This window comes from Argopecten irradians, chromosome 3 (assembly GCF_041381155.1).
Source record: "Argopecten irradians isolate NY chromosome 3, Ai_NY, whole genome shotgun sequence".
Taxonomy (NCBI): Eukaryota; Metazoa; Mollusca; class Bivalvia; order Pectinida; family Pectinidae; genus Argopecten; species Argopecten irradians.
The window spans coordinates 54,184,787-54,195,447 of record NC_091136.1 but is presented as its reverse complement, the minus strand read 5'-3'; the positions used below and the strand labels follow the sequence as shown (position 1 = coordinate 54,195,447).

At 36.0% G+C, this 10,661-nt stretch overlaps 2 protein-coding genes across 2 annotated transcripts in view; one reads left to right on the top strand and one right to left on the bottom strand.

Annotated features, from left to right (window-relative positions):
• The first annotated feature begins 33 nt into the window (after positions 1-33).
• The window catches only part of LOC138319083 (uncharacterized), a 66,767-nt gene continuing 56,139 nt past the window's right edge, over positions 34-10,661 (top strand). The window contains exons 1-2 of the mRNA XM_069261995.1: positions 34-844; positions 1,790-9,599. The gene's annotated coding sequence lies outside the window, so the exon portion shown is untranslated. The remainder of the gene's footprint in view (positions 845-1,789; positions 9,600-10,661) is intronic.
• The window catches only part of LOC138319087 (zinc finger C2HC domain-containing protein 1C-like), a 168,543-nt gene continuing 163,177 nt past the window's right edge, over positions 5,296-10,661 (bottom strand). The window contains exon 5 of the transcript XR_011207949.1: positions 5,296-5,305. The gene's annotated coding sequence lies outside the window, so the exon portion shown is untranslated. The remainder of the gene's footprint in view (positions 5,306-10,661) is intronic.

Below are 10,661 nucleotides of genomic sequence, written 5' to 3'. Positions count from 1 at the left end.
TTGTCTAGAACTATATTGGAACATGTTTACGGCAAAGTGACATCTACTTCCTGCCAAATAATCATCAAACCATTGTAACCAAATTAAAGTCTGGTCTAGGTGTTAATTTTACTGAAATCACCTCCAGAGTCCTTGTATAGCAAGATATACCATTTTGGGTCAATATATTATGCTACGAATGTGAAAACAAGAGAGATTTGACGCCTTCGCACATCCGGTTTCAGCAGCTGTTTGTTTTGTTAGCAGCGATTGCGGTACAGCAACATGATGTCGTTTGATATTTGATGACATTAACAATTTGTAACGTGACAATTAGAAAAAATGCAGTTCAGATCAAAGTTTAAAAGACTGAAGGTTTTATTCCACTAGTAGAATATCAATAGATTTATCCTACACCCAGCACATCTAAAAAATGGCGTTAGAGTAGAGTAACATATTGTGGTAGAAAATTGTATATCTGAACATTGCCGTAATTATATATAAGACATCCTCAGTGTTTATATTACAGATGCTTTTGAAAAGCTTACAGGGAGGACTAGGGAACATTCGCTTGTCTAGTAAATACATTTATGTTTTCTTGGATGTAATTTTTTGCTGGTGATTGGCTATTTGCTCGTGTTCCTTAGGATGAAGTATTTTCTATGTATCTGTTACTCTTATACCATTCTTGTTTATATGTACAAGATATCATCAGAAGCTTCCGTTTGATGCCCCTGTACTGGAGTTGAAGGCCACTTATGGACTGGTAGCCCCTGAGGAGTTCACTTTTCCTACTCTCAGTCCTCTCTGGACTAAGGATGTTTATGACAAAATGAATGCAAAAATGGCACCTAAGCCTGATGAAGTAAGTGAAATGTTTTATAAATCAACAACTCCACATCTTTCTTTTTTCCCACAAAGGAAGCATCTTACCAATACTAATTAGGTATTCGAGCTAGCTAGATATAGCATAGGTATAAAGTTTTTATGTCTCCAAGTGTATATCACAATACCTCATACCGGTAGGGTATACCTTTATATACCTCACAAGGCTTTTCTACAGTGATAATTAATACTTTATTCGAAAAACCCTATGATGATTTGCTTGGTGTAATTAATCTACCCGGGTTATAGAAAGTGTTAATAAGAATCATAGTATCACAATGCAAAGGAGGAACTCTGCTGGTCTGGGCCAGCAGGTAGTATAAATACACAATGTAGTGGAATTGTAATGCAATGTAGTCCATTCAGCTTTGTATTAAAAAAAACTATATGGTAAAACAGATAGAATGTTGTAATTAGTTTAGAAAAATATCTTGTTCAACTTTTAAACAATAGTTGGAAAATAAATGAGATCAATATGTGTACATGTATAGTATTTAGATACGTGTATTAGCCTTTAGATTTCCTTAGGTCAAACCTCGTCTGATACCGTAAACCAACACATTTTTGCTGCACTTTGTACATACATACATTTCAGAACAATTTTATTTCATGATCTAGACTTCTATATTAGTTTTATCTTACTTGTATATGAAACATTTTTGTGGCATTTTATATAGTGATTTTTATATAGTGATTAAAGTTATTGTCTGCAAAATGTGTTATCATATTTAATTGCATTCAATTTAATTGTGAATGTTGTTAATTAAGACTTGGATAAAAAACCGTTTTTGCCATGCAATGGATTGGGGGCATCAAGTGTTTTTCATGTACATTCTGTCCTTCCGCGTTTTGTTACATGGAGGCGGGGACATTTATGTCTTAGACATTTTCTAGGCTGAAACTGACCAATTTACGTCTCATTCAGAACAAAGACAAGAGTAAGAAGCCTGAGGACCTACCCCCAGTGAAGGAGAAAGAAACGCCTATGTCAGAGAAGGACCCCAGTAACTTCAGTGGCTGTGTAGTATCATAACGTTAGAGACAACCGTGTGTAGATGCTTCTCTGTAGTGTATAGGACAAGGTTTGGAGACATGAAAGCCCTAATGACTGTGATGTAGAAGATTATTTATGAATGATTCTGGATATTTCACTCTGAGCTTCACAAACTGGTGGATATTAGTTACTTTTCTGAACAGATAGACTTAAAGAATATACCAGGATGGACATAAAATGGTAGACTTAAAGGATATACCAGGGTGGACATGAAATGGTAGACTTATAGGATATACCAGGGTGGACATGAAATGGTAGACGAAATGGTAGACTTAAAGGGTATACCAGGATGGACATGAAATAGACATATTTTGGATTGTGATGATTTTGTATATTGGAGGCCATACTATGATAGTATGGTTGTGGTTTATTAATAGACATTCTTGTTATTTCAGTGTTTCACATTCAGACAGTGAATATAAATCTTATATGACTCATGACCTACTGAATTCTTAGAATTGCCTTGTTTTTAACCTGCAACCAGGCTATTGAATGCATGTAGTTTTTGAAATTCTGAATTTCTTATCTTTTAATTTTTGCATTACCTTTAGAGGTAGTGCTTGGAACGTGGTAGTATTACAGGAAAATTTCATATTTTATTCACCAATTTTCTGGTTATTACTATTATACTTACATTATATTGTATACATGGAACACCAAACTTTTACTATATAACCATGTTCATTATATATTGATTGGTGAACCAGTATTGACTAATGTATTAAAAATTTCTAATATTTATCGAAGTTCAGCCCAAAGTGTCTATGAAGTCTGTTTATACATATATATGAGGGTGGGATAATGGATTTGTTACATGATAATGTATCCTTACATCTGCATGGTGTGATAACGGATGTGTTACATGATAAAGTGCCCTCACATCTGCAGGGTGGGATAACGGATGTGTTACATGACAATGTATCCTTACATCTGCAAGGTGGGATAATGGATGTGTTACATGATAATGTATCCTTACATCTGCAAGGTGGGATAATGGATGTGTTACATGATAATGTATCCTTACATCTGCAGGGTGGGATAATGGATGTGTTACATGATAATGTATCCTTACATCTGCAGGGTGGGATAATGGATGTGTTACATGATAATGTATCCTTACATCTGCAGGGTGGGATAATGGATGTGTTACATGATAATGTATCCTTAAATCTGCAGGGTGGGATAACGGATGTGTTACATGATAATGTATCCTTAAATCTGCAGGGTGGGATAACGGATGTGTTACATGATAATGTATCCTTACATCTGCAGGGTGGGATAATGGATGTGTTACATGATAATGTATCCTTAAATCTGCAGGGTGGGATAACGGATGTGTTACATGATAATGTATCCTTATATCTGCTAATTGTAAATATAGAATTGTTTGTACTGTGTATCAAATTAATTCCTCCCTCTAGAGTTGTATAAGAACAAAATCATTGTTATGTCGTTTATGCATGTAGAGCTATTCCAGTAGCTAATAATATATATGTTTGTTGATTTTTTGTTGTACAATATTACTTGTCACATTGTTGTGGAAGTTGTCTGTATGTGCACATAGAAAGCTGTCCATATGTACAGGTAATTATTAGTGCTATATATAGTACCAACCATATCACCCAGTCTTTTAATACCAAATTCTTAGAGCCCTTGTTTTCACTTCCATTGTTTGGCGAAAATCTTGGAAATTCAAGGATGAGCAAGTAAACTGGCTAGGACCTTCTGTTTGGGTATTGTATTGTGCTTAAGAATAAAATATTGTTTCAGTATTTATTGAATCACCACAACTGATATTTCTTTGTGATATAACTTCTTGTAATACATTATATTACCCGGGTAATCATAAAAGAGATAAAATTTTAACTAGATTAGCATGGGTCTTACTTAATTTCTTAGGGAGTTCTACATTCCCGTTGTTATTGACAATAACAATAAACAAGAAAAGGGAGACAGGAAAGGTCTGTGGATTATATTTTGATCTGATTGAATGAGTGCTGGTATTGTTATACTTCATATATAATACGAGGGGAGGAAATGTAGCAGCCAGATGTGGGCTCGAACTTAGTACCTCCGAAAAACGAATGTTTTACTGATTCAGCTACATGGTCACCGATGATCGACCCTACCCATGACCACTCCCTGGACACATAATATATGAACTTTTAGATTTGTTTACTAATTAGTGAAAATGGGAGTATGATTCTTTTATTTATATACTCTATAACATTGAGTTTAATCTGGTCTAAGATTAACTCAATATTGTAAAGTAGATCATTAATGATGTCATTTAGAACTAAACTATTAATGCGCCTTTCTTCTCTTTTGACATAGTGAAAGTGTATTTGGAAATACTATAAATAAGTATTCTTTGCTTTTTCTTGTCAATGAGGAGTTAACTAAATATCTTTCAAAGGAATGAATTTGTTTTTCTTTTGAACAGATTCAAATTTATGTATCCAGAGCACCCCATGTACGAAAGTTCAAAGATATAACCGTGCATGTCACACACAAATTTTTCACGAATGAACATAACCAATATACTCATTTGAAAGTGCTGATTTATTGCTTTTTCTCACTTGCAAGATCTTTATCAATTAAGAATTCCTATTGGACACATTTTGTTTCAAAGAATCGTCAAATAAAATTTTAGACCAATTCTATTGATACGTTTTGTTTTCTGAAGCTGACCTCTACTAACTAAGTATAATAGTGTCATTCTCTGGATATGCATATTTAAATTTTTGGACAATTCCAAACAATTGAAGCCACTATTTTTAGCTCACCTGGCCCGCTATGGCATGACTTCAGTCGTCTGTCCTGCTTTCCATCCGTCCGTTAACATTTCCTTGAAATTGTTACTAGTCATAGAGTTCTGCATAGATTGTAACCAGATTTAACTAGAAACTTCTTTGGGGGAGTTTGTATAAATTTTGACACTGATCGCAATTGGACAGGAGGGGCGGAGCCCATTAGGTGAAATAGAGGTAAATAGTTTAAATTACTAGGTGATCGGGTGGTGTAGTGGTTAAAGCCACTCGCCTTTCACTTAGCCAGCCGGGGTTCGATTTCTGGCACGGACGTGAAAAGGTTAGAAGTCACCTACCCGATCAGGTGTGTTTTCTCTAGGCACTCCGGTTTCCTCCAACTCTAAGACTCCTCACAAACTTTCATCTGGTCCATCGCCATCAGACATCACTACCCGTATTATTTGATAAGGAGATCAATACAGAACCAATAATATACATTTTATTTAATTGCAGCATAAATTTCACAGCAAGTGCTGCATGTCTTTTTAGGTCATCTGACCCGAAGGGTCAGGATGACCTATAGTCATCATGCACCGTCCGTCGGCGTCCGCCGTCCGTAAACTTTTCATTTAAACGACTTCTTCTCAATAACCATAAGGCCCAGAGTACTCATATTTGGCCTGTAGCATGCTGGGATGAAGGGCTACCAAAGTTGTGAAAATAAATGACCTTGACCTACTTTCAAGGTCACAGGGGTCAAATAGGCTGAAATCTTTGAATGGCTTCTTCTCAATAACCATCAAGCCCAGAGTACTCATATTTGGCCTGTAGCATGCTGGGATGAAGGGCTACCAAAGTTGTGAAAATTAATGACCTTGACCTGCTTTCAAGGTCACAAGGGTCAAATAGGCTGAAATCTTTGAACGACTTCTTCTCAATAACCATTAAGGCCCAAAGTACTCATATTTGGCCTGTTGCATGCTGGGATGAAGGGCTACCAAAGTTGTGAAAATTAATGACCTTGACCTACTTTCAAGGTCACAGGGGTCAAATAGGCTAAAATCTTTGAATGACTTCTTCTCAATAACCATATAGCCCAGAGTACTCATATTTGGCCTGTAGCATGCGGGGATGAAGGGCTACCAAAGGTGTTAAAATAAATTACCTTGAACTTCATTCAAGGTCACAGGGGTCAAATAGGCTAAAATCTTTGAACGACTTCTTCTCAATAACCTTAAGGCCCAGAGTACTCATATTTGGCCTGTACCATGCGGGGAAAGAGGGCTACCAAAGTTATGAAAATGAATGACCTTGACCTGCTGTCAAGGTCACAGGGGTCAAATAGGCTAAAATCTTTGAATAACTTCTTCTAAATAACCAAAAGGTCCAGGGTACTCATATTTGGCCTGTGCCATGCTGGGATGAAGGGTTACCAAAGTTATTGAAATAAATGACCTCGACCAACTATCAAGGTCAGGGGGGTCAAATATTCTAAAATCTTGAATTTTGAACTTCTTCTCAAATTCTGCCAGTGTGATTTAGCTGATACTTGCATGAATGATCCTTGTCATGGTCGTGACCAACTGTTTTTATATCTTATCTTTTATATCTTTATATCTTAATCCAAGATGGACACCACTCCCGCCATCTTGAAAATATAGTTTGACTTTATTCTCAAGTTCTACCAGTGGGATTTTGCTGGAACTTGTCTGAATAATTTTAAGGATACTGACATTGCCCCAACAAAGTGTTGTTATTTGTCGGGTTGACCCGAAAACCAAGATGACCACCAAAGCCGCCATCTTGAAAACACATTTTGAACTTCTTGAAGTTCTACCCATGCAGTTTGACTGAAACCTGCATTAAATGATCCTTACATGGTCATGACCAAGTGTTTTTATTTTTTAACCATGACACCAAATCTAATTGATTATCCCCCGCCCAACAAAGTTGGCGGGGGATATACAAATGGGTTCCGTCCGTCCGTCCGTCCGTCCGTCCGTCCGTCCGTACGAATGGTTTCCGGAGCATAACTCTAAAACCAGCAGAGATATTTCCATGAAACTTCATAGACACATTCTTTTTATGGTCTAGTAGTACCTTTTGCTATTTTTAGGTTTTCATTTTTTGCACTTTTTCCGTTACCATGGAAACATTGCTGAAAATATCATGGTAAATGGTAAATGTTACTTTGCAAAACTCCACCTATCTTTGTGTATATAGTCTAATATAAATGTCAAGGCTGTATACCTGATTCAACAATTGCAGCCCCACTCTACTTGAATTATACTCCATCTTTCTTGAGCTCAACTTCCTTTTTCCTGTTTTTTTTTCATACACACAAGTCTCCGCAATCAAACTTACTTCAGCTTTGATATCTCCATTGGCGGGGGATCTGAATGACTATGTCCTTGTTTCCTATACAGCTATTGCCAAGGTAGTCAGATGACCGTTAAGGCCCTTGGGCCTCTTGTTGAAAATATAAAAAGTGTGCTGAGAAAGTTCTCTAACGACCCCAAAGCTTGCAAGACACGTAAGTATTGAAGCCAGAAGGATTACTGTCAGTAATAAGTAGCAACTCAGATTGTTTGGGAATTGGCAATGTATTTATTTAAATTGGATGAATATAATAAATTATATATCAACGATTCAGATGAACTTCTGGGTCGATATCGGACACTGTATTTGAATTTGGGATAGTAAACTTGCAATGCACTTATATAATTACCTTTTAAATTATCAATACAATGTCCAGTTGTAAACCACCGATGAATGGTAATTATCGAATGGTAACTAACTTTACACTTTACAAGTTTGAGTTTCTTATTTTCTTCAGAAAAAAGGTAATTAATTGCATCTCGAAAAATTATCAACAGTCCTAGTGAACAGAGCTATACAAAAAAACCGTGCATTCACTAATTACGCACCAAACTGTAGACTGACGTACAAAGGAAAATTTCATACCGTTGCAGAATTGACTAATGTATTACATATTTATGGGACGAATTGTGTTCTTAGCGTCATACAGGGAGGTCCTATTTCACTACATTAGGGGAATCCCATTTCACTACATTCCTCTCCGTTTCTGAAAAGAGGATGTCTCTGCTCTGTATCCTTATCGAACATCAAGCTGATAGTCTTCAAATACTTAGGCATCCCCGAATCCCATGTGGGGCAGTTGCCAGGTACTGACCGCTGGTACGTCCTTACATGACCCTGGCTGTTAATAGGACGTAAAAATAAACAAACCAAAAAACTTTGGCATCCTTCTCTGCCTGCCCTGAAACTGTCATTGGTCTGAAAATCATGAATCACTCGGTTTCTGCATCTCTGGGAACTCGCTATCCTAGCACAGGGTTATTGTTCAGTTCAGTTCAGTTTGAAATCCAAAATTGCCACTATGTGGAAAAATCACATTTTAAACGTTAAAATCCAGCTCAACTAGTACTGAGTATGATATAGATGATAAAGTGAATAGATATGGTCGTGGTAGATACCACGGCCATTTCGTGATACGGTCGCGCATTCAATTTATTGAGGATTTTTTCTTTAAAAAACACCCATTGAATTCATTTTACATGTATTTTCAGAACAGTACCACTATGTTCATATGGATGAATTTGTCTTGCATGTACCCCAGAGTTTTGTCGCACCTATTCAGCCTCCTAATTATTGTTGGTAAGCCTGGGTCTAGCTAGAGATAAGTGCTATTCTTCAAATGTTGCATTTTTCATAAATATAATTTGCGTTTTTGCTCTAAAGGTCAAAGTCAAAAGTAAGTCGCGGTCTACAGAACAATGTATCCTCGATATCCAAAGTGTTATTATTAGTTTATGACTAATATCACCCCTGGACTATGTTATAGTAAAGTGAAGGCTCTGTGTGTGCGACAACAGATGAGTAGATGGTTTGGTTCTTTAATATACATTAAAAAAAATAATCTAATAATGGTACACTATATGGCTTCGAAGTTGGACTTCACTCTCTATAAATCTTCAAAGGAAGTCTCTGTAGGCCTGTTCTTGGTCTATTTTTCTCCTGAACTGCCTTCATTTTTTTTCGATGACTTAGTCAAGGTAATATTAGGCAGTAATAGTAACCCTCTGGACTATCGAAGATGATATATGTCCGAAGTACTACACGTTTGGAGGGATCAGTAAAATTATATTTGTTTCTCAATAATAATTATTGTCATTAAAGTAGAGCTAGTCATACACTTCGAGCAATTCGAACAATGTGTTCTTATTTATTAGTATGCGGAAGTCGCCAGATCGTGAAGTGCAGCACATAGCAAATCAGGTAAGAAAATGTACGGTTATTAACGTTTTACACTACCGACTATTTTGTGGTTTGGTGACCCTATACGCAATAGTACTCTTTATGTTCCCGAGAAGAGGGTGTGTTTTTTTTCGGCCAAGGCCGATACCGTTGATACTGTCTATGTATGTCCTTGATAGACATTGACATTGGCCAGCACCTACACTATATTGAAAGATATAATGACATATATGATACTATGGTTGGTACGGTGACCTAATTATAACCACAAAGCAATCTAAAGTGGATGTGAAATCATCAAGCTACAATCTACGGATCAATTAGGGAATACTGAAAGCAATTCTTCTTGTTCATAGTCTATTAAATCATTGTGCATATCGCTACATATCGACATTATAAAGCATTCCCCGACCCCAATAATAATGATTGTACTATTCGTATTGTTAGCAGAACAAGCCTTATGCTTTGTACAACAGTATACGTGTACCTGTCACGGTAGCTATATATAGGTGACGGAGCAGAATTCCAGGTAACGAGACCAGAATTACAATTCCTGGTAATAGACGGATATGTGACGGGTCACGACTGTTGTACTGCCAAACGTATCACCAAACCAGATGAGACAAGATGTCAGAAACACTTTAAAAGATTTGGTAAGTTTATCAAATATTGACTTTTACGAACGTTTGTCGGATGTATCTATGCTAATCAATGTATATTGCTAATGATAATTAGTAAACAGTCTGTGTGTATGCGAATCAATGTATATTGTTTTATGATAATTAGTAAACGCTTGGTAGAGGTTGTTATATGTAACGGGTATGCTAATGTTGTAGTAGTAATATGAAACATAAAATCTTTTTATGGTGAACATCTGTAAGCTCACGAGAAACATGTCGACATTAAAAATAAAAGTTTATCGATAATCGTTGATGGCGCTGCCGAGTTGGTATGACATGATGGTACATGTTGTTCAATGGTTTGCACAATGTATTTCAAGTAGCAAAATACTTGTTGGTTAGATAACATTGCACGAGACCATGACCGGTATACATTTGATGAGTTTGACTATTCGTTACTTAGCAATCTACTGTTTACTAAAACAACTGAAAATATTCAAATATTTTGTTGTGTTTTTGCTATGTGTTTGTGGAAAAAAATAAATAAATAAAAAAAGAGCAGAATATTCTTGCGGAGAAGCAACATATCAGTGTTTAGATCTAATATAAACTAGGGTAGAGAGAAAATAAGAGATTATTATAAAAAGATAAAAAAAAAAGTACATTAAATCCTAATTGAATGGCTATCTGGTTATAAATACGCCGTTTTCTCCCATTGTCACTACAGTATATAGGTGTTGGCGTGGCAGTTATTCTGTCTTAATGATCATTTTACCCTGTGTTTAATTAGATATAAATATCTCTGTTAACCCTGTGTTTAATTAGATATAAACATCTCTGTTAACCCTGTGTTTAATTAGATATAAACATCTCTGTTAACCCTGTGTTTAATTAGATATAAACATCTCTGTTAACCCTGTGTTTAATTAGATATAAACATCTCTGTTAACCCTGTGTTTAATTAGATATAAACATCTCTGTTAACCCTGTGTTTAATTAGATACAAACATCTCTGTTAACCCTGTGTTTAATTAGATACAAACATCTCTGTTAACCCTGTGTTTAATAATAGAAAAAACATCTCTGTTAACCCTG